Below are 20,304 nucleotides of genomic sequence, written 5' to 3' on the forward strand. Positions count from 1 at the left end.
CTTAATTTTATTTTAATAATAAGTACGCTGCCTTTAGTGTAATTTGTTAAAATTACATTTTTAAATATTGCAGAACATGATTTGGTACAAAAAAGTGAAACTTGTCTCCTGATAAGGAGTAATTAATCAGTTACATGCAGACAATTTTCCTAACCTCATATAGATATTAATGTGCCAATTTGCGAGAGACTACCTTCATTCTTTCTATTACATACGACCAAAGCTTTTCTGACACTGTTAAGTTGTTTTGGAGCCACATATTAAGCTCTTATTTCTGACATTAATGTTAGTCCTTTAATAGGAATGTGGGCTTCAAAGGCTGTAGTTATTAGCTGTCTCTAATCGGATTCACAGTTAGTTGTACTTCTATTGCAAAGAAATGGGTTTTGTAAGGTAAGTTCCTAACTCTTTTAAGACTCGTAGCCGTGTATTGTCATTTTAAATTTCAATCAAATTCTGCCATAGCATATAATTCCTTTTAGCAGCTAAGATATCAAAGTCCCTACAAGGAGAAAAATTATCTCAAAATTTTTCTTTTGAATTAACATCTTTTATATAAACAGCTGGGTAGTATAGGTAGCTGACTTACAGAATAATGGCCTGTGTACTGACAATAGATAACTATGCAAAAATAAAATTTGTCTACATGAACATGGAATATGCCCTGTAATGCAGTGTGACTGGAAGCCAGAACTAGTGATGTTTTCTGCTTGTTTCCTAATATACAGGCTATGTGTTCACTTTATATTTTTGTACCACTTCCTGAATTTATAGGTAACATATTCACTCTTATTCCCACACGTAATTTTAGAGTATTAATAGCACAAAATTTGGCAATGTGTATAAGCTGCTCTGGTGGTGTTTCTCAACTTTAGAACTGTGCAGGTACCAAATATACAGACTCACTAATACATTACTCAAATGGCAAGATGCAAACTACTCAGATTTAGAAAAACCTTCAAAAGAATAGTGTATGGCTACAAAACAAGTTGCAGTATTGCTACTGGTGATCCACTTACAGTGAATACAACTTGATTTTTTGCCTCGTCTTAATTCGTTTCATGTACAGTACTTGTTACTGCATTTGTGGCGGAAGGTTTCTGTGGTGCTAATCATGCATTAATTGTAAATTAATGACCTGTTCACAGTGAGGTATCACATGCCTGTACTTCAAATTTCCTTTATCACTCAAAATTTTTATATTGTGCAACCACATATGTAGTCTGCATGCTGGTCCAGGAATTGCAGCCTTACTCATTTCAGTGTAACAACAAAAGTGGTGGAACTGTTGGGCTCCATTAAGTGGGAATTTTCAAACAGAAGAATATCAGCCATTTCCTCATTTAAAATACTTATAATTCCCTGGGGAAGTGCCAAAAAGTTTTTTGGTTCCACTGTTCACTTGTTTGACAGTGAATTAAATCAACTTTTCAACAGTAGACTGCATGCCAGTTTTTAAAATTGACCAGTTTTAATAGCAAATATAGTTAACCAGTAAGTGTCTGTGTAAGCAGTTGTTCAGTATGCTTAAAAGTATTAATACCAGTACACAAGGAATTGGAGACTGTACACCACATTGCCTAATAACAGATACTTAAGAGATGAATACTTTGTCTTAAAAGATGTCTCAGATGTGGCCAACTGACTTGGCTTATTTGGCAGGTCACTTATGTATAACCTAAAATGGAAGATTCTAAGATATTTTGCCTTGACGCCCCTCCGCTTATGAGAAAAAGACCCCTAAAGTTCATGACATGCAACTGACTCAAAATTGGTGAGCTCAAGAGATAACTGAAAATTGAATGTTGGGGCCAGCAAACACACATTTTAATTGAAATTGAGGAAAGAATTTTTAGGTTACTGCTTATGTAACCATATGGTAAATGCCGTTGAACGAAAGTGCCACTGGGATAGTGCCCAAGGCACCTGGCGGGGAAGAAGAGAAGCTATTTTCACTTCCAAATGCATTTTGCAGTTTCTTTTTTTTTGTTTCAAAATTGGTAGGCATAGGAGGTTACTAAGGCTAGTAAATCAATAAGCAATAATAACAAGAAGGAAAATAAATTTCTCAAATAACTTGGTTTAGTAAAAAATTAAAAATTAAATCATGGTTGCTTTATAATGGCTCTTTCACTTACTGTGTTACATGTCCTCAATTTCCTTCAAACAACTAGATGGATGGTAATTGTGATAGAAACATTCAAAGCAAATATACCCGCAGCACAAAGAGCATCTAAGGAATGTAATCTTTGTTTAACTACATTTGGCAGAAGACAGACTTGATTAACATTTAAAAAATATTTCTTTCTTGGGAATTAATTGTGGTGTATATCACATACATGGTACCATTGCCTGACAAATTAGTGCTGTAAGTTGAACACACATTATGCTGTGAATCATTATTATATCTGTGCAGTTCTGCAATTCGTGCTAGTTTCCAGGAGCAGATTGCAATTTTGAGGCCTTGGAATAAAGTTCATTACTTGGCTATAATAGTAAACAACATACATTTGGCTCACAGGTGTGTGATTTTGCTGTAACACTTCTACCGTATAGATCTGTTGACCCTTGCCATTGATAAATGTGCTGTCATACATAACTGTATTAGTTTGTGCATCCCAGGAATCCAATATCGGACAAATTAATTGGCAACTTATGGTTTTAAAAAGGGGAGGAGGGTGGGGATGGGGAGGAACTGCAGAAACTGCAGAAAGCATTTGGGAATAGCACAAAGGTTCTCTGTTCAGATGCCAGATGCCTTGGTTCTACACCAGTGGCACTGCGTTGGTTGCTACACCAGTGGCACTTTCATTGTACAGGGTTTACCTTGTGATATGCATCAGACCTAAAAGTTTCTTCCCTTGATGTCTTTGAAAATATGTGTTAACTAACCCCATAAATAATGATGAAAAATGCCCACTTTTCAATTATATGCCAATCCCGTCAGTTTTGAGTTGTTTCTGTATCATGAACATTAGGGGTCATTTTCTCAAAAACAGTGGGGTGTTCAGCCAAAATATCTTAGGAGCTTTCATTTTAGGTTTTACTCTAGCGACCTGCCAAATACGAGTTAAATTGGATGGACACGTCTGATTCCTTCCCCTTGTTAGTGTGAAACAGCCCACAGAATATTATAATATAAACATTTAAATATGCAAACACAGTTCACATTTTCAACCTCCAGATTATTCAATATAGAACAGAATTTTCGAACTAGATCTGAATGAAGACAGACTGCATTTATTTTGTTATTACTGTAGTTGTTATTAATATGAACAATGGTACTGTTTCAAACTTTTCTTCCTTACTCTGTTCCTGAGAGGCAACAACCTACCTTATTAAACCAGCATTTAACATTTTTCAAACCAAATTGCATAAAGCAACACTGTCTTTTAGAATGGAAAATGTTGTTGTTGTTGTTGTTGTTGTTGTTGTTGTGGTCTTCAGTCCTGAGACTGGTTTGATGCAGCTCTCCATGCTACTCTATCCTGTGCAAGCTTCTTCATCTCTCAGTACCTACTGCAACCTACATCCTTCTGAATCTGCTTAGTGTAGTCATCTCTTAGTCTCCCTCTACGATTTTTACCCTCCACGCTGCCCTCCAATATGAAATTGGTGATCCGTTGATGCCTTAGAACATGTCCTACCAACCAATCCCTTCTTCTGGTCAAGTTGTGCCACAAACTTCTCTTCTCCCCAATCCTATTCAATACTTCCTCATTAGTTATGTGATCTACCTATCTAATATTAAGCATTCTTCTGTAGCACCACATTTCGAAAGCTTCTATTCTCTTCTTGTCTAAGCTATTTATCCTCCACGTTTCACTTCCATACATGGCTACACTCCATACAAATACTTTGAGAAACTACTTCCTGACACTTAAATCAATACCTGATGTTAACAAATTTCTCTTCTTAAGAAATGCCTTCCTTGCCATTGCCAGTCTACATTTTATATCCTCTCTACTTCAACCATCATCAGTTATTTTGCTCCCCAAATAGCAAAACTCCTTAACTACTTTAAGTGTCTCATTTCCTAATCTAATTCCCTCAGCATCACCCGATTTAATTTGACTACATTCCATTATCCTCGTTTTGCTTTTGTTGATGTTCATCTTACACCTTCCTTTCAAGACACTGTCCATTCCGTTCAACTGCTCTTCAAAGTCCTTTGCCGTCTCTGACAGAATTACAATGTCATCGGCGAACCTCAAAGTTTTTACTTCTTCTCCATGAGTTTTAATACCTACTCCAAATTTTTCTTTTGTTTCCTTTACTGCTTGCTCAATATACAGATTGAATAACATCAGGGAGAGGCTACAACCCTGTCTCACTCCCTTCCCAACCACTGCTTCCCTTTCATGCCCCTCGACTCTTATGACTGCCATCTGGTTTCTGTACAAATTGTAAATAGCTTTTCGCTTCCTGTATTTTACCCCTGCCACCTTCAGAATTTGAAAGAGAGTATTCCAGTCAACATTGTCAAAAGCTTTCTCTAAGTCTACAAATGCTAGAAACGTAGGTTTGCCCTTCCTTAATCTAGCTTCTAAGAAAAGTTGTAGGGTCAGTATTACCTCACGTGTTCCAACATTTCTACGGAATCCAAACTGATCTTCCCCGAGGTCGGCTTCTACTAGTTTCTCCATTCGTCTGTAAAGAATTCGCGTTAGTATTTTGCAGCTGTGACTTATTAAACTGATAGTTCGGTAATTTTCACATCTGCCAACACCTGTTTTCTTTGGGATTAGAATTATTATATTCTTCTTGAAGTCTGAGGGTATTTCCGCCTGTCTCATACGTCTTGCTCACCAGATGGTAGTTTTGTCAGGACTGGCTCTCCCAAGGCCGTCAGTAGTCCCAATGGAATGTTGTCTACTCTGGGGACCTTGTTTCGACTCAGGTCTTTCAGTGCTCTGTCACAGTCTTCACGCAGTATCGTATCTCCCATTTCATCTTCATCTACATCCTCTTCCATTTCCATAATATTGTCCTCAAGTACATTGCCCTTATATAGACCCTCTATATACTTCTTCCACCTTTCTGCTTTGCCTTCTTTGCTTAGAACTGCGTTTCCATCTGAGCTCTTAATACTCACACAAGTGGTCCTCTTTCCTCCAAATGTCTCTTTAATTTTCCTGTAGGCAGTATGTATCTTAACCCTAGTGAGATAAGCCTGTACATCCTTACATTTGTCCTCTAGCCATCCCTGCTTAGCCATTTTGCACTTCCTGTCAATGTCATTTTTGAGACGTTTGTATTCCTTTTTGCCTGCTTCATTTACTGCATTTTTATATTTTCTCCTTTCATCAATTAAATTCAATATTTCTTCTGTTACCCAAGGATTTCTACTAGTCCTTGTCTTTTTACCTACTTGATCCTCTGCTGCCTTCACTACTTCATCCCTCAAAGCTACCCATTCTTCTTCTATTGTATTTATTTCCCCCATTCCTGTCAGTTGCTCCCTTATGCTCTCACTGAAACTCTGTACAACCTCTGGTTCTTTCAGTTTATCCAGGTCCCATCTCCTTAAATTCCCACCTTTTTGCAGTTTCTTCAGTTTTAATTAACAGTCCATAACCAATAGATTGTGGTCAGAGTCCACATCTGCCCCTGGAAATGTCTTACAATTCAAAACCTGGTTCCTAAATCTCTGTCTTATCATTATATAATCTATCTGAAACCTATCAGTATCTCCAGGCTTCTTCCATGTATACAGCCTTCTTTTATTATTCTTGAACCAAGTGTTATCTATCATTAAGTTGTGCTCTGTGCAAAATTCTACCAGGCGGCTTCCTCTTTCATTTCTTTGCCCCAGTCCATATTCACCTACTATGTTTTCTTCTCTCCCTTTTCCTAGTACCGAATTCCAGTCACCCATGACTATTAAGTTTTTGTCACCCTTCACTATCTGAATAATTTCTTTTATTTGATCATACATTTCAATTTCTTCGTCATCTGCAGAGCTAGTTGGCATATAAACTTGTACTACTGTAGTAGGTTTGGGCTTCGTATCTATCTTGGCCACAATAATGCGTTCACTATTTGGTTTGTTGTAGCTTACCTGCATTCCTATTTTCCTATTCATTACTAAACCTACTCCTGCATTACCCCTATTTGATTTTGTGTTTATAACCCTGTAGTCACCGGACCAGAAGTCTTGTTCCTCCTGCCACCGAACTTCACTAATTCCCACTATATCTAACTTCAACCTATCCATTTCCCTTTTAAAATTTTCTAACCTACCTGCCCGATTAAGGGATCTGACATTCCACGCTCCGATCCGTAGAACGCCAGTTTTATTTCTCCTAATGGAACATAGAAAACTTAAAATTTGATTGTTCATAGGTTTTGCTTCACTCTTGAAACCACATGCAGTTTGTTCAAATTAAAAAGAATCCTAGGAAATTATTGCTGTGTAAGCATTTTCTGTATATGATTTGACCTGTTCCTACATATTCTAGTGAACATCTGGAACATCGCCTATCAGTTTTGTTGTAGCTGTTGAGCAGTCGGTCTCAAAAGATACTGCAACAACCTTATGCTGGACAATTTTTGTCAATGAATGTTGCGGGACCAGGGCTTTCAGGAAATGTCTTAAACACCTACAGGGGCTGAACAAAAATATGAAAACACTGAGAAATGTGTGCTTTAACATAAATGCACATGCTAATCGGTCTGCAGGTTACACTGTTGTTTGATCTTGAACAGCACGTGTGCATTATCATAAATACGTTTCAAGTGTCAATTCTGGTCAGAACAGTGTAGTCGTCAGATCATTACTTCAGTATGTGGGAAAATTATTGGTGTGTGTATATGGTGGGTGCTTCTATAACCGAAGTAGCCGAAGTGTTTGGCATTTCAAGAGGCACCAATTGAATATTTATAATGCATACAGGGAACGTGGAAAAACATCAACCACTAAGGCACAACATGGATGAAAGTGTTTGTTGACTGATTGTGATGGATGTCATCATTGAAGAGGATTGTGGCAACGTATGAGGATGCCAGCTGCAAAAGTCGCGTAACTTGAGTGTTAAACAGTTGTGAACCATGTCGGTGCGAAAATGACCTGAAGGGAGCTCCAGAAGCTGGGAATTGCAGGGCAAGCTGGAATTACGAAATTGCAAACGAGTGATGCAAATGCTCGTAACAGGAAAATGTGGTACCAAAGCTTTAAAACCTGCTCTGTGACGTAATGGAAACAGTCGTTTCGTTAGATGAGCCTTCTTTCACACATTTCCAACTTGTGACAGAGTTTACATCCCAAGAGTAAAATATGGTCGGGGCTGGGTGATGGTATGGGCAGCCATATTGTGCTATTTCATGGGCCCCATGGCTATCCTGTGAGGTCACATTACTACCAAGAATTATGTGGCCATTTTGGCTCATTTTCTTGAGGACCGTCCTATAGTACAGTGTTTGTTCTCTGGGGTCGAGGTATTAAGTGGCCCATGATATTCTAAAATGTAGGTACACTTCTGACATGACTTACAAGATGCAAAGAACCAACTTTGCTGGTAGCCAGTTCCAGTATATGATTACTGTAACATTACTGTGATTTTCTATGAAACTGAACAGCCACCTGTTCAGGTATCAGTACTTAGACCTCCTGTCTGTGCCAAGACACTAATTCATGCATCAACTATCACAGTACCTTCAACTACTTGCTCTCTGAAGAATAATTAGTGTCACTTTTGTTTCTACACTGTTAACCATTCCATGGTATTCTCATTTAATGGAGTGGGGAGAGGGTGAGTAAAGAAAACCATTTACCATATTTACCTGATTATAAGATTTTTTTTTCCAAATTCATCATTCAAAAAAATCTGAATCATATTTGCAGATTAAACTGTTGCTGCTGAGGTCAACGTTCTTACATTGTTTCATAGATTAATATAGGGGTCGTCTTACATTTACAGATGAAGCTTTGGCTATTGACGTTTTGTATAAATTTATTTTGAACAATCCCATGGGGTAGGGCATATCAAACAATACTTACATTCACCAGCCACACTTAGATGATTCACGGTCATCTCCTCTGTCCCAAGGACCCAGTCTGCTGTCGTGGTTCCCATTTGATGGTGGTCCACATTTTGCTGGACTATCCAAACCTAGTTACCCTACAGCAGGCTCTTGATCTTCCTGACCTGCTACCCCTGGTATTAGGAGATGATGCCTCAGCGGCTGACTTAGTTTTACATTTTATTCATGAAGGGGCTTTTACCACTGTCTTTAACTTAACCTTATCAGTCCATTGAGAGGTTGGCAGAACACACTGTTGCCGCATCTGCCCAGACTGGGCTGCGGTTGCCTGAGCTTGGTGGTCCACCCTGACCCTCACCCATCCTGCTCTTTTACTCTTCCTCCCACCCTCTCATATGGTCTAATCGACTTGTTCATCTTATGTCTATCTGTGGTTCTTTTTCTGTGTCTGTGCTGATAGTCATTCGTAGGCCATTTATGAGTGGGGCACATCTGGTAAGTGGTAGAAAGGGGGGGGGGAGGGAGAGTATATCCCCTCATTGCATTCTGCTTGTGGGGGCTCTGACTGCTCCTTAGATAGGGCAGATTGCCTGTCTTAGTCCCTATATATCCTTTTTGTTCTTTTTTGTCCCTTACCTGGTTTTCGTTGACCTTTGGTGGACCTTGGGGGTATCCTCCCTCTGGGTTAAATGCGGTAGACCATCCCTGATACACAGTCATGTAGACCTGTGTGTTGAAGGAAAAGGGACTGATGACATAGTAGTTTGGTCCCTTTAATCATCCAACCAACCAGGCAACCAATCAATACTTGTATTCGAATAGGATTGAGATTTCCCGATACACCGAAGTGCTCAGTACAGTATCAATCTTCCAAGAACAATCATGTGACATTTGTCTCGCAGCATTAGTGCTAGGAATACGCAAGAAATAATAAACTAGCAACAACTACTACTTAATGCTCTGCTTAAAAACTGACAGTTTTGTGAAACATGGAAGGAAGTAACATTAAATTCCGACAACTTACTAACTTTTGTTGTATTTGAACAGGATTCGATGAATGATGTGATACATGTATTGGTACAGAATACATACGTTTATGTTGATTTTTAGGTGAAGGTAACTTTCAAAGGTGAAAATCTTGTCCATCAAAAACCATTAATTGATTCTGTCATTTTATTTGGTTATGAAAAATTGATTTACCAAGTGGGTTGCATATGAGAAATTCGGTCAACATACACGTTAGAATACCACAGAAAATTGTTACCAGCTGTTAATCTACTTTAGAGCAAGATGGTGACGTTCAGATGAAATGAGAAGGAAAGTTAATCTAGAAGAAATGGCTAACAAACTAAATAAATCATATTAAACTGACTGTAATTATTGCGAGAATAAATTACAGTGGAAAGACCTACTATGGAGATGATATGAACAGATGTCACTACAATTTTACTTAAAAACCGTCTTGATTGCAAATATTTTTATTCATATGACCGGTTTCGGTTCATTCAGAACCATCTTCAGATCTGTAAAAATAATGATACTAATTTACTATTTCACGGAAGCAAATCTTTTTCATCCTATCTAATCAACATCAAATGTACCAGAGCATACCTGATATTTCAGTTACAGGAGTAACCCGTCCAAATCCAGCAGTTTTCACATGCTACGTCACATAAAATTGGTTGGCAGAGTGCACGTCATTTATATTAATTATAACACTATTACCGACAGGTGGCATCTGGTACATTTGTTACATTCCATTTGCACATACTATATTCAGTAGATCTTTTTTTTTATTACTTAAAAATACTTAATTAAAATATGTAGATGTCAAGGTTAAAATCTGTACTTGTCAGCATGAATAAAAACAGTAAAATTAACATTTTTATACGATCTAAAAAACATAGGGCCTGAAATTTATTCCTACTATTACATATTCTATGCCGGAGCTTCAATTTTAACGTGTTATTTGTTCGGAACCCTATTTTAACGTCGGATTTACGAAAGCATCTTTCAATTTTATCTGTAATTCTTCCATTGTAAGTGAGAGCTACATATTTTTTCTTGTTGTTCCTCTTAACTGCTACTTGACTTCCTTTTATTAGTTCCATTTGCCTCTTCTTTATCTTCCTATAAATATTCATCACCTGCTTACACGTATATCCGTTCGCTACGGCCACTTGTTTAACTCCTTTCCTACTTCCTGTTGGCTTAGTGGCAATCTTAGTAGCCTGTATACCATCGAATTAAAATATGCCCATTTGTACTGCGGTGGGTGACAACAAATAACACGTTAAAATTGAAGCTCCGGCATAGAATATGTAATAGTAGGAATAAATTTCAGGATTCAGGTGTATATAAGATCAAATGTAATGACTGCTGTAAACAGTATATAGGGCAGACTGGTAGGAACTTTGAAACCAGATTCAGGGAGCACACCTACTCTCAAAACAAAACAGCTTGTGGGGCGCATATGGCTGCGGCAAAGCACTCAGTCACGAACATTGAACACAATTTATACATCCTGCATAGAGCCCATAAGGGACGGTTTCTTAACATTTTGGAAGAGATTGAAATATACACCCACAAAAATAAAGATCCGGATTTAATCCTCAACGAGCAAAGCGAATTCAATCATAACGCCTATTTTAGCATTTATGACGACCTACTAAGATGACAACTGTTGCGTGTGGAGATCCAGCCCAAGGGATGAGAGATGGTGCACGGTGGAGAAGCCGGAAGACGCGTGCAGTGCCTGGCGTCGTTGACGGGGCCCTCCTGTGCGGCCCTCTTGCCCGCGGCGATGGACATCAGACGACTGAGCAGACCGCGGCACAACACCGAAATGGCGGGAAATACGGAAGCAGACCGTAGAGGAAAACAAGTTCACACCATCACCATAGATATATAAATCGCCCTATGTTTTTTAGATCGTACAGAAATGATAATTTTACTGTTTTTTATTAATGCTGACAAGTACAGATTTTAACCTTGACATCTACATATTTGAATTAAGTATTTTTAATTAATAGAAAAAAAGATCTACTGAATATAGTATGTGCAAATGGAATGTAACAAATGTACCAGACGCCACCTGTCGGTAATAGTGTTATAATTAATATAAATGACGTGCACTCTGCCAACCAATTTTATGTGACGTAGCATGTGAAAACTGCTGAATTTGGACGGGTTACTCCTGTAACTGAAATATCAGGTACGCTCTGGTACATTTGATGTTGATTAGATAGGATGAAAAAGATTTGCTTCCATGAAATAGTAAATTAGTATCATTATTTTTACAGATCTGAAGATGGTTCTGAATGAACCAAAACCGGTCATATGAATAAAAATATTTGCAATCAAGACGGTTTTTAAGTAACATTATAATTTCACTGATTGCTGTTGTCCCATAAGGCATTATGTCTGTTTTTGCAAAGATGTCACTACATCGTAGGATGAGCAAAAGATCGATAATTGAACTGAATAGTGATTTCAGTCTTTTATTTATGCATTAGTTGCTGTTTGTACATAAAATTTGCACCATGGAAGATATTGTTATCCATGTTTCAATGTTGCTCAAGCATAGCACTACAGAAAGTTTGATGGGGGACAGCAACCTAGCTTGGCTGAGAACTACGAACAGTACAGAGAGAGGAGTGCTGAGTAGGCAGAAATTTCGTTGTGCAGCCAACCATGGGAATATATACAGCATACTTTGGCTTTTTATGAACATCTACTGTATTTATAAATTCCAGTTTGCCTGAATCAAACTGATTTCGAAATTGGGCAAATACTCAATAATAGCATACATGTCTGCAGGAGACTCTAAAGTCTGCATGGGGTCCAGTAGCATACTTATGTGTTTTGTACAGCAATGTTGTTGTCACTCACCATGATGTATGAAAGGAATGATTGGTGGTTTGTGAGCCACTGGTTTTACATGGCCAGTGGGAGAGCAGCAGGCAGACAACATATTTGGAAGCTAGAGACAGTGTAACATTCTCACGTCAATATAGAGGCGAACTCCGCTATGTGTTCAGGAAGAGGAAAAAAAAGCCATTTTCTTGGGTCCCACAGTAACCACAACCTCAGAAATCGCAACATATTTGAAGAAACAGCCAAATATTTGTGACAACAGAAATGTAACTTTCACAGATCCTTTTAGGATGACGACATTGATGATTAAAAATAATGACAGGCTAAGTAAATGGAAAAAGGCAGTGAAGCTAGAAATTAACATAAACATTTTTATATTTTATTTCTCCTTGTATTAGCATTACACAGACAGTTAATGATGGCGTTAATTTACAAGTAATGTTAACCTTCTGGACAGATCCCTTGCATCAGTAAAAAGTTTGTAAGTTTGATTAGTTGGATATGTGTAAATATTGTTCTCAAGGACTCTTAAATAAAGAGGTTCGTCTTATATTCAGGGTGGTCTTATACTCATGTAAATATGGTACATGTGGCTGCTGGCACAATAGGAAATTTCTGGATATTGTAGATTAAAGAATGTTGATTCTTCCAAACTCTCAGGATGGATGTCTCATTATTACACATCTGCCATGTCAGCTCACAGCCAAGCAGTGTGAGGTAGTGAGGGAAATTACTGAAGATGTAACTACACTTTAATGAGTGTTTTGCTGTATAGCACATCAGATTGTGCTGTTGTAACTTGCAACTGTATAATGCCCTGGTTTGGTAAAGAACGTAACTCTAGTAAATAATAATAAAACACCTGCCATTTCACAACACACTCCAGTACTGTCTCTTTCCATTTTTCTTTTCTGAAAATGTTAACCAAATCTCTGTAATGTATAACGCTAATGTCTTATTGCTGGCAAATTTTAGGCTGGTTACTACTGCAGGGCCACCGCTAACTACATTCCCATCATTGTCATACTATACCTGCAAGTGTGTAAATGCCTGCATATATGGATTATATTTTTTGTTTTTAAATACATGCCCAATATCTCTTGTAAAAGTGATCCACAGATGAGTAAAATGTACTTCTACTAGTACATGTTCCCTGTATCTACCACCATGTAAAGTACTATGCAGTGAAATCACTCTTGTTACTTACCTTCCTAACTTTTTCTTTAGAATATACCTTACACTAGTTGACAAACTTTAGATGGCTTCTTCTTACTGGAAGGAAGAAGTTTAACATTGTGCAGAGTTTCATAGTCAACTTAAATTAGGCTAACCAGATGAGAATTTGAATTCAAATCTTACTGAATTTGGTTTCATTGTCTTAAACACAGAGTGACTTTGCTCAGTATCATTAGAAGCATTGTCTTCTACCAAGGTAAGCAAACGCACACTCTGTCACTGCTGTGTAGTCATTTTGTACAATTAATCTTTCATGATTGTCTCCTGTCTCTATAAACACTGTGGGAAGTGTCAATTAATTTTTAACCATATTGTTTCTGAATCTGCCCCAGTTGAGAGGTGGTTCAGACTCTGAAGAAAGATGAAACAACTAGAGTCACTGCTGAGTGTGTCAAAGTATGTTTGAATCATGTTATCAATATGACTTGTAACACTACTAATGATTCCCTACCGAAATCTGGCTAGCTTCAATGGCAGCCTGTTAGCTACTGCACTTCGATCTCCCATTCAAAATGTCATTAGAAGTGGTGCATAAACTCAGATGGTACAATGTCTATTAATGAAAAAAAAACAGTTTCCAAAATTACTTGATGACAGTCCTGGCTGGCAGTGACATTAATTCCAGCAAAATACTTACAAATTTAACATAATTTCAACAGAGCTTATCTGTAGGCATATTATTCATTGCTACAGTAAGAGGCTGCCTTCTGCTGTCCCCTGGAAGTCTCTTACACAGTCGCTGATTTCAAAGAATAGTTTTTGTTCAAGAACTGTCGTCTATTTTTTACCATTTTCAATAATTAGACAGCATTATTCCATGCTGCCTAAAATGCTGAGAGATCTTCAGTTGTTTATGTGCCCTTGACCATCTGCCCCTATTGTAAGTAATTATAAAATCAAGTTTTCTATATAAACATCCCCTTTTAGGTGTTTATCTTGATCTGGAGTGAGCCTACTACGCTCTTTGGTTGTCAGATAGCTCCATAAAATATATTTCATGGGGCTTGCACAGTCAGCCTTTTCCCAATATTGTTTTGAACTCTGATGTCCTCGGACTGCTGCAATAGAGAGCAGTGGTGCCCCTTAAGGCAATGCTTTAATTTTGACTGCCTCCACAATTACATTTAATATTGTACTGTCCACAACAGGGAAACAAAATGATTTCTCATAATTCATCACAATTTTTTTTCTATATTTGAGTCTTCTTATAGATTTACACATGACATGTCATACAATGCAGAAAGTTATGTAGCTGTAAAACTGGCAAACTACAGTAGTTGTAGTAGTAGTAATAATAATAATAATAATAATAATAATAATAATAATAATAATAATAATAATAATAATAATTGGTAGATGCTTCTCTGCTACAAAGTGAAGAACACAGCTGTGGGCCCAACCAAGAAATGCACCACATGGACTAGGAGCAAAGTACAATAAAATATTTTAAGTTCTCATCTAAAATAAAATTATCTTTTCAACTGTCCATATTGAATTTTTGAATTATTATATTTATACTATTGAATCAAAAGTATCCAGACACTGGTATGTAATGTGCAATTGGCACTAGATGTGATTTGTGTTTAATGTTGTTACCAAGTTTGCTAGGGCATCTAAGGACATGAAAAGTATCAGATGTTTAGTGATCACTTTGAAGGGCATGCAGATACTTCATACTCTTGTCTCCATCGGGCTAGCTGTTCAAATAGTGCAGTATTCAGCTTTATGGACTTGTCATAAAGGTTCCACTTGACCATGTTGATCGCCGTATAGTGTGCCAAAGTCATCATAACCCAGTCACACATGCACTTGCCATCTGAGAACAAGTAATGGAAACACTTTCAGAGTTTGTGTCATCTTGTACCACAGTTCAGAGACAAACAGTAGCTGGACTAGGGAATGATCGCCCTACACATAAGTTATTGCTGACACAACACAAACAGCTGCGTTTGTAGTGGTACTGTGACCAGAAAGCATGGACTGCTGATGAATGGCGTAGTACTGTGTCCAGTGATAAACTGTAGTACTGCACTATCCTGGATAACTGTCATGGGTATGGTGGAAACTCAATGAAAGGTCCCATTTTTATAATCTTTTGGAGAGGCAGTGGTGGTACTCCTGGTATCATGCTGTGTGGAGCCATCGTGTATGACTTCAGATAATATGTGGTAGTAATTGAGGGTACTTTGGCAGTGCAATAGTATGTCATGGACAGCTTGCACCCTTCTGTGTTATCTCTCATGTGATAGGATCGTAGTGCCATTCTTCAAAAGGATAACTCTCATCCGTACATGGTGCATATCTCTATGAATTGTCTGCATGGTGTTGAGGTACACCAATGGCCGACAAGGTCCCGACATCTCTCCCCGATAGAACAAATAGGGGTTTGTATCCAAACAACTTGGTAGTGGGAGTGGAGAGAGGATACGCCTGGGTGTGGACCTCATACAGAATGCCAGGCAAGAGGGAGAGGAGGATGCATAAACCTAGTGTTAGCTACTAGTCATTCAGTTTGCCTGCACACCCTATGATGGGAATGTCATTGTTTGCCAAAGTATTGTGCCCATTGAGCACTGACAGCCTACTATTTACCCATAAACTACTTTGTCATGAATTCCTCCAGAAGAAACTGAAGAATCACAGTACCATATCTAATAACAGATGTCCATGTCAGTTGTAGTTGATAATATTTGCAATGCAAATGCTAAGTTTCTTACTTTGTTAGCTAGGTAATCAATGAATACCTGCTAGCTCAAATTTGTATCCAAATTTAACTGTAAGAATTTGACGGAGTCAATTTCTTTTGTGTGTTGATTCTTGTGAATAATCTAAATCTGCTTATGTTTTGACCAGGGCTGTATTTGGAGGCTGACAATCTGGATGACTTTCCAGGGTGGCAGGTTTTAAGGGGTTGCAATATTTGTGTAAAATTTTATAAAAAGCATGGGTATCAAACAAGTTACTAAAATTTAAATCTCCTGCTCATGGGGGAAAATTAAATGATGCACATTAGCAATGAAGATTAGTTTCCATATCTTGTGCACATTCCTTAAATTTAAATCTCTCACCCGCTGGGGAAGATTAGCTAATGCACATGCACATTGTGTTGTTTATCCTTGTTATTACTAGCAGAGGTAAGAAATAGTTTGGTATAGTGATGTTAATTAGTTTGTTTTTAACTTATGAGAGTGCTTTCACGAACATTTCATTTTCAGCTGATAGAATTGTTACAATGTGGTCAAAATGGTGTTGTACATCCACATCAGTATGGCATTGTTAACTTTGGGGAGTCCATTGTTATGGATAGGAAAGTTGTAGTACGTTCAAACTAATATAACAAAAGGTATAAATAAAATAGAAAGAAACTTCCACATGGGAAAAATATATTTAAAACAAAGATTCCAAGACTTACCAAGCGGGAAAGTGCCGGCAGACAGGCACATGAACAAAACACACACACAGAATTACTAGCTTTCGCAACCGATGGTTGCTTCTTCAGGAAGGAGAGGGAAAGACGAAAGGATGTGGGTTTTAAGGGAGAGGGTAAGGAGTCATTCCAATCCCGGGAGCGGAAAGACTTCCCTTAGGGGAAAAAATTATGTTCTCTTTAAATCAGGGTATAAGAAGTTTACTAAGTGAGCTGTTAATAGTCTTTAAAACATCCGCAACAAGCATCGCAGAACATTTCAGGTAAAGTTTTGAGTACATATGAAGTAAATATCCAAATTATGCATTAGTTATAGGTAGATACTTCAATCTGGCATCCATTGACTGGGAAAATTATGCGTTTCACAGGGGGCAGAAGCAAAGATTCATGAAAAGTTATTCTAGGAGCAATCTCGACATACAACATTGAGCAATTGGTTAGAAAACCAACTTGAGATGGGAACATAGTAGATATCTTTGCGACAAACAGACCTGATCTTTTTGAGGAAGTTAATCTAGATGAAGGTATTAGCGACCACAATGTCATTGTGGCTTTCATGTCAGTGGAAGTTGCAAAAAAGTCAAAGAAACAGTGTAGAGTTTGGAAAAACAAATAAGTGTCATTAATGAATATCTTCATAGTCAGCTCCAAGCATTCATTGCAAGACACAAGATATTGAGCGTCTTTGGTCAGAATTTGAAGGTATTGTCCACTAGGTGCTAGAGAAGTATGTGCCTAGAAAAAATATAGGGGAGGGAAAGGATCCACCTTGGTACAACAAACATATTAGGAAGTTGCTGAGAAAGCAGAGAATTTCGCACAGTCGTTGTAAACGTAGGCACTGCCCTGCTGACAAACAGAAATTATGCGAAATGAAAGCAGCTGTCAGAAGGACAATGAGAGATTCTTTTAATGAATTTGAAAGCAATATTTTATATGCAGATACTAAAAGTTACACCAAAAATTTTTGGTCATACGTAAAATCTATGAACGCTACAAATACCTTCAATTGCTGACAGTATGGGTAATGTAACTGATGATGAGAAACAGAAGGCCGAAATTCTAAACCTAGCTTTCAAAAACTCGTTTACGGTAGAGGACTGCAGCACTATCCCCCCCCTCCCCCCCTTTCATATACAGAATAAATGCAAGGATGGCTGACATAGTGTTTAGTGTAACTGGGATTGTAAAACAGTTAAGATCCTTAGATGCCATGAAGGCGTCTGGCCGAGATGGTATCACTATAAGATTATATGTTGACTATGCTATAAATATAGCTCCATTCTTATCCATCATCTATCAGAGATCATTGGAACAGTTGAAAGTTCCACGAGTCTAGGAGGTGGCCCAGGTCATAGCAATCTATAAAAAGGCTAGAAAATCGGATGCACATAATTACTGGCCAATTTCACTGACATAAATTTGTTGTAGAATCATGGAACACCTTTTGTGTTCAGACATAATGACCTTTCTAGACTCTGAGATAATCTGCAGAAACCAGCACATTTTTAGGAAACAGCGGTCATGTGAGACACAGCTGGCCATCTTTGTGCATGATATGAAACAGGCTCCAGATACTGGCTCCAGGTTGATGCCATATTTCTCGACTTTTGAAAGGCGTGAGACTCAGTTCTGCCCTGTCACTTGCTCCAAAAAGTGTGCGCTTACAGTCTATCCGATGACATATGTGGTTGGATAGAAAGTTTTTTAAAAGGCAGGGAGCAGTATGTTGTCCTGAATGGGGCGACTTCAACAGAAACAAGCATAACTTCAGGTGTGCCCCCATGGCAGCGTAATAGGTCCACTGCTTTTTACGATTTACATAAATGATCTGGTTGATGGTAGTGACAGCGGCATTAGACTGTTTGCTGATGATGCTGTAGTGTACAGGAAAGTAATATCACAAGCAAGTTGTGAACAAATCAGTGAGGATTTGCAGAAAATAAATTCGTGGTGTAATGACTGACAGTTATCTCTCAATATTAGTAAGTGTAACCTACTGCGTATAACAAGGCGAAAATCCCCATTAATGTAAGAGTACAAAATAAATGCCCAGTCTTGGGAAGTGGTAACATCCGTAAAGTATCTGGATATGGCTATTCGAAATGATCTCTAATGGAATGATGAGATTGCACAAGTAACGGGTAAGGCGAACTCTAGATTGCGGTTTATTGGTAAGATCCTGAAGCAATGCAGTCCTTCGACAAAGGAAATAGCTTACAATACGTTAGTTCGACCAGTCTTAGAGTATTGTTTGTCTGTATGGGACCCTTACCAGTTGGGTCTGATTCAAGAGATTGAGAAGTTCCAAAGAAGAACAGCAAGATTCGTGATTGGTACATTTAGCCATTGTGAGAATGTTACAAAACTTATAGAAAATTTGAAGTGGGACACATTTGCAGATAGACGGAGCGCTGAACGGGAGGGGCTGCTCACTAAATTCCAAAATCCGATCTTCTCCGAGGATGTAGAGCATATATTATTACCATCATCTTTCAAACAGCACAGTGAGCACCATTCAAAGGTAAGGATAATACTCGTACTGAGGCGTTCAGATAGTAGTTTTTCCCTCGCGCGATCTGCGAGTGGAACGGGGGGAATATGACTTCGGCGCAAATTGTGTCCTCTGCCACACACCACTTGGTGGCTAGCGGAGTATATACGTAGATATAGAAAATCTTGTCACGGGTGGGGCAGTAAATGAACATAGCATTGAATGCCCACCATTTTACAAGAACTCTGTGAATTATGCCATTGTTTTCTTTTGAAAACATTGAATTCACAGTATGAAAGCAATAATTCTCTATGTGATGAAATTCCATAAAAATTGAAATCGAAGACAGTTACGGATGAGGCAAGGAATTGTCACAGGTGGTCTTAAGTGAAGCAGAATCTGTTTTTACTACTTAAAATTAATTTTATCATATTAATTTATAGATGAATCAGTATTTCACATATTTAGTCCTCACTTCCGGTTGAAATAACAATGTAGGAAAGTTTTGATACCTATAAATAAGATAAATTTCAGTACAGTATTACTTTAAAGTCCTGAGTACCTAATTATTTAATTCAAAAAATGCACCACAAAAAAGCTATGCAGATTACTACGCATTCACTATCAAAACTGTCTAAATTTCCTAAAAATTCTTAACATATGTTGTTCCTGACATGTTCGCTGTCTGGATTTGGGAGAATAGTATAAGAAGTTGCTCAGACTGTATGTAGAATACAGCTTCATCATCTTAAGAAAGCTTTGCTGTGTCTCATACGCACAATCTGCATTTCACATTTTTCTTAACAAGCCCTCGGTGCGATTGAAGCATACCTGTATTTTGCTGATATCCTTCTTGCAGCTTTAAACTGCAACTGTATAAATGTTCTTGGCATGATCTTTTCAACAGCTGGTTCTGACCCTATAGTGTCTTTAAGATTTGTGTGTCCACAGGTTTTCGAAATATGGCTGTTCATCCTCATCTCAGAATATGTATATATGAGAGAATTTACACAAGGTGTAAGTAGAAAACTTGATGTCAATATCTGGATATTCTTGCGTTAAAAAAAAAAAGCTTCCTCTACTGTCACATTCATGTAATCTTCCCGCAAGGTAATTTCCCAGTTGCTAGGTCTACAATAGGTTTTACACCCTTCATAAAAGGTACTAGCCTGCTAATTTTATCACTTGTGAAAAAGTTTTGTATTTTGAGCACATCATCACGTATAAGTGTACAAGATTAGGTTTTCTTATCTTCTAATAAAATCTATTTGCAACCTTTTTTTTTGAG

At 37.9% G+C, this 20,304-nt stretch overlaps 1 protein-coding gene across 2 annotated transcripts in view; it reads left to right on the top strand.

Annotated features, from left to right (window-relative positions):
• LOC126297761 (uncharacterized) overlaps nt 1–20,304 on the top strand; it is a 72,330-nt gene that overhangs the window by 14,437 nt on the left and 37,589 nt on the right. The gene's annotated exons all lie outside the window — the stretch shown is intronic.

This window comes from Schistocerca gregaria, chromosome X (assembly GCF_023897955.1).
Source record: "Schistocerca gregaria isolate iqSchGreg1 chromosome X, iqSchGreg1.2, whole genome shotgun sequence".
Taxonomy (NCBI): Eukaryota; Metazoa; Arthropoda; class Insecta; order Orthoptera; family Acrididae; genus Schistocerca; species Schistocerca gregaria.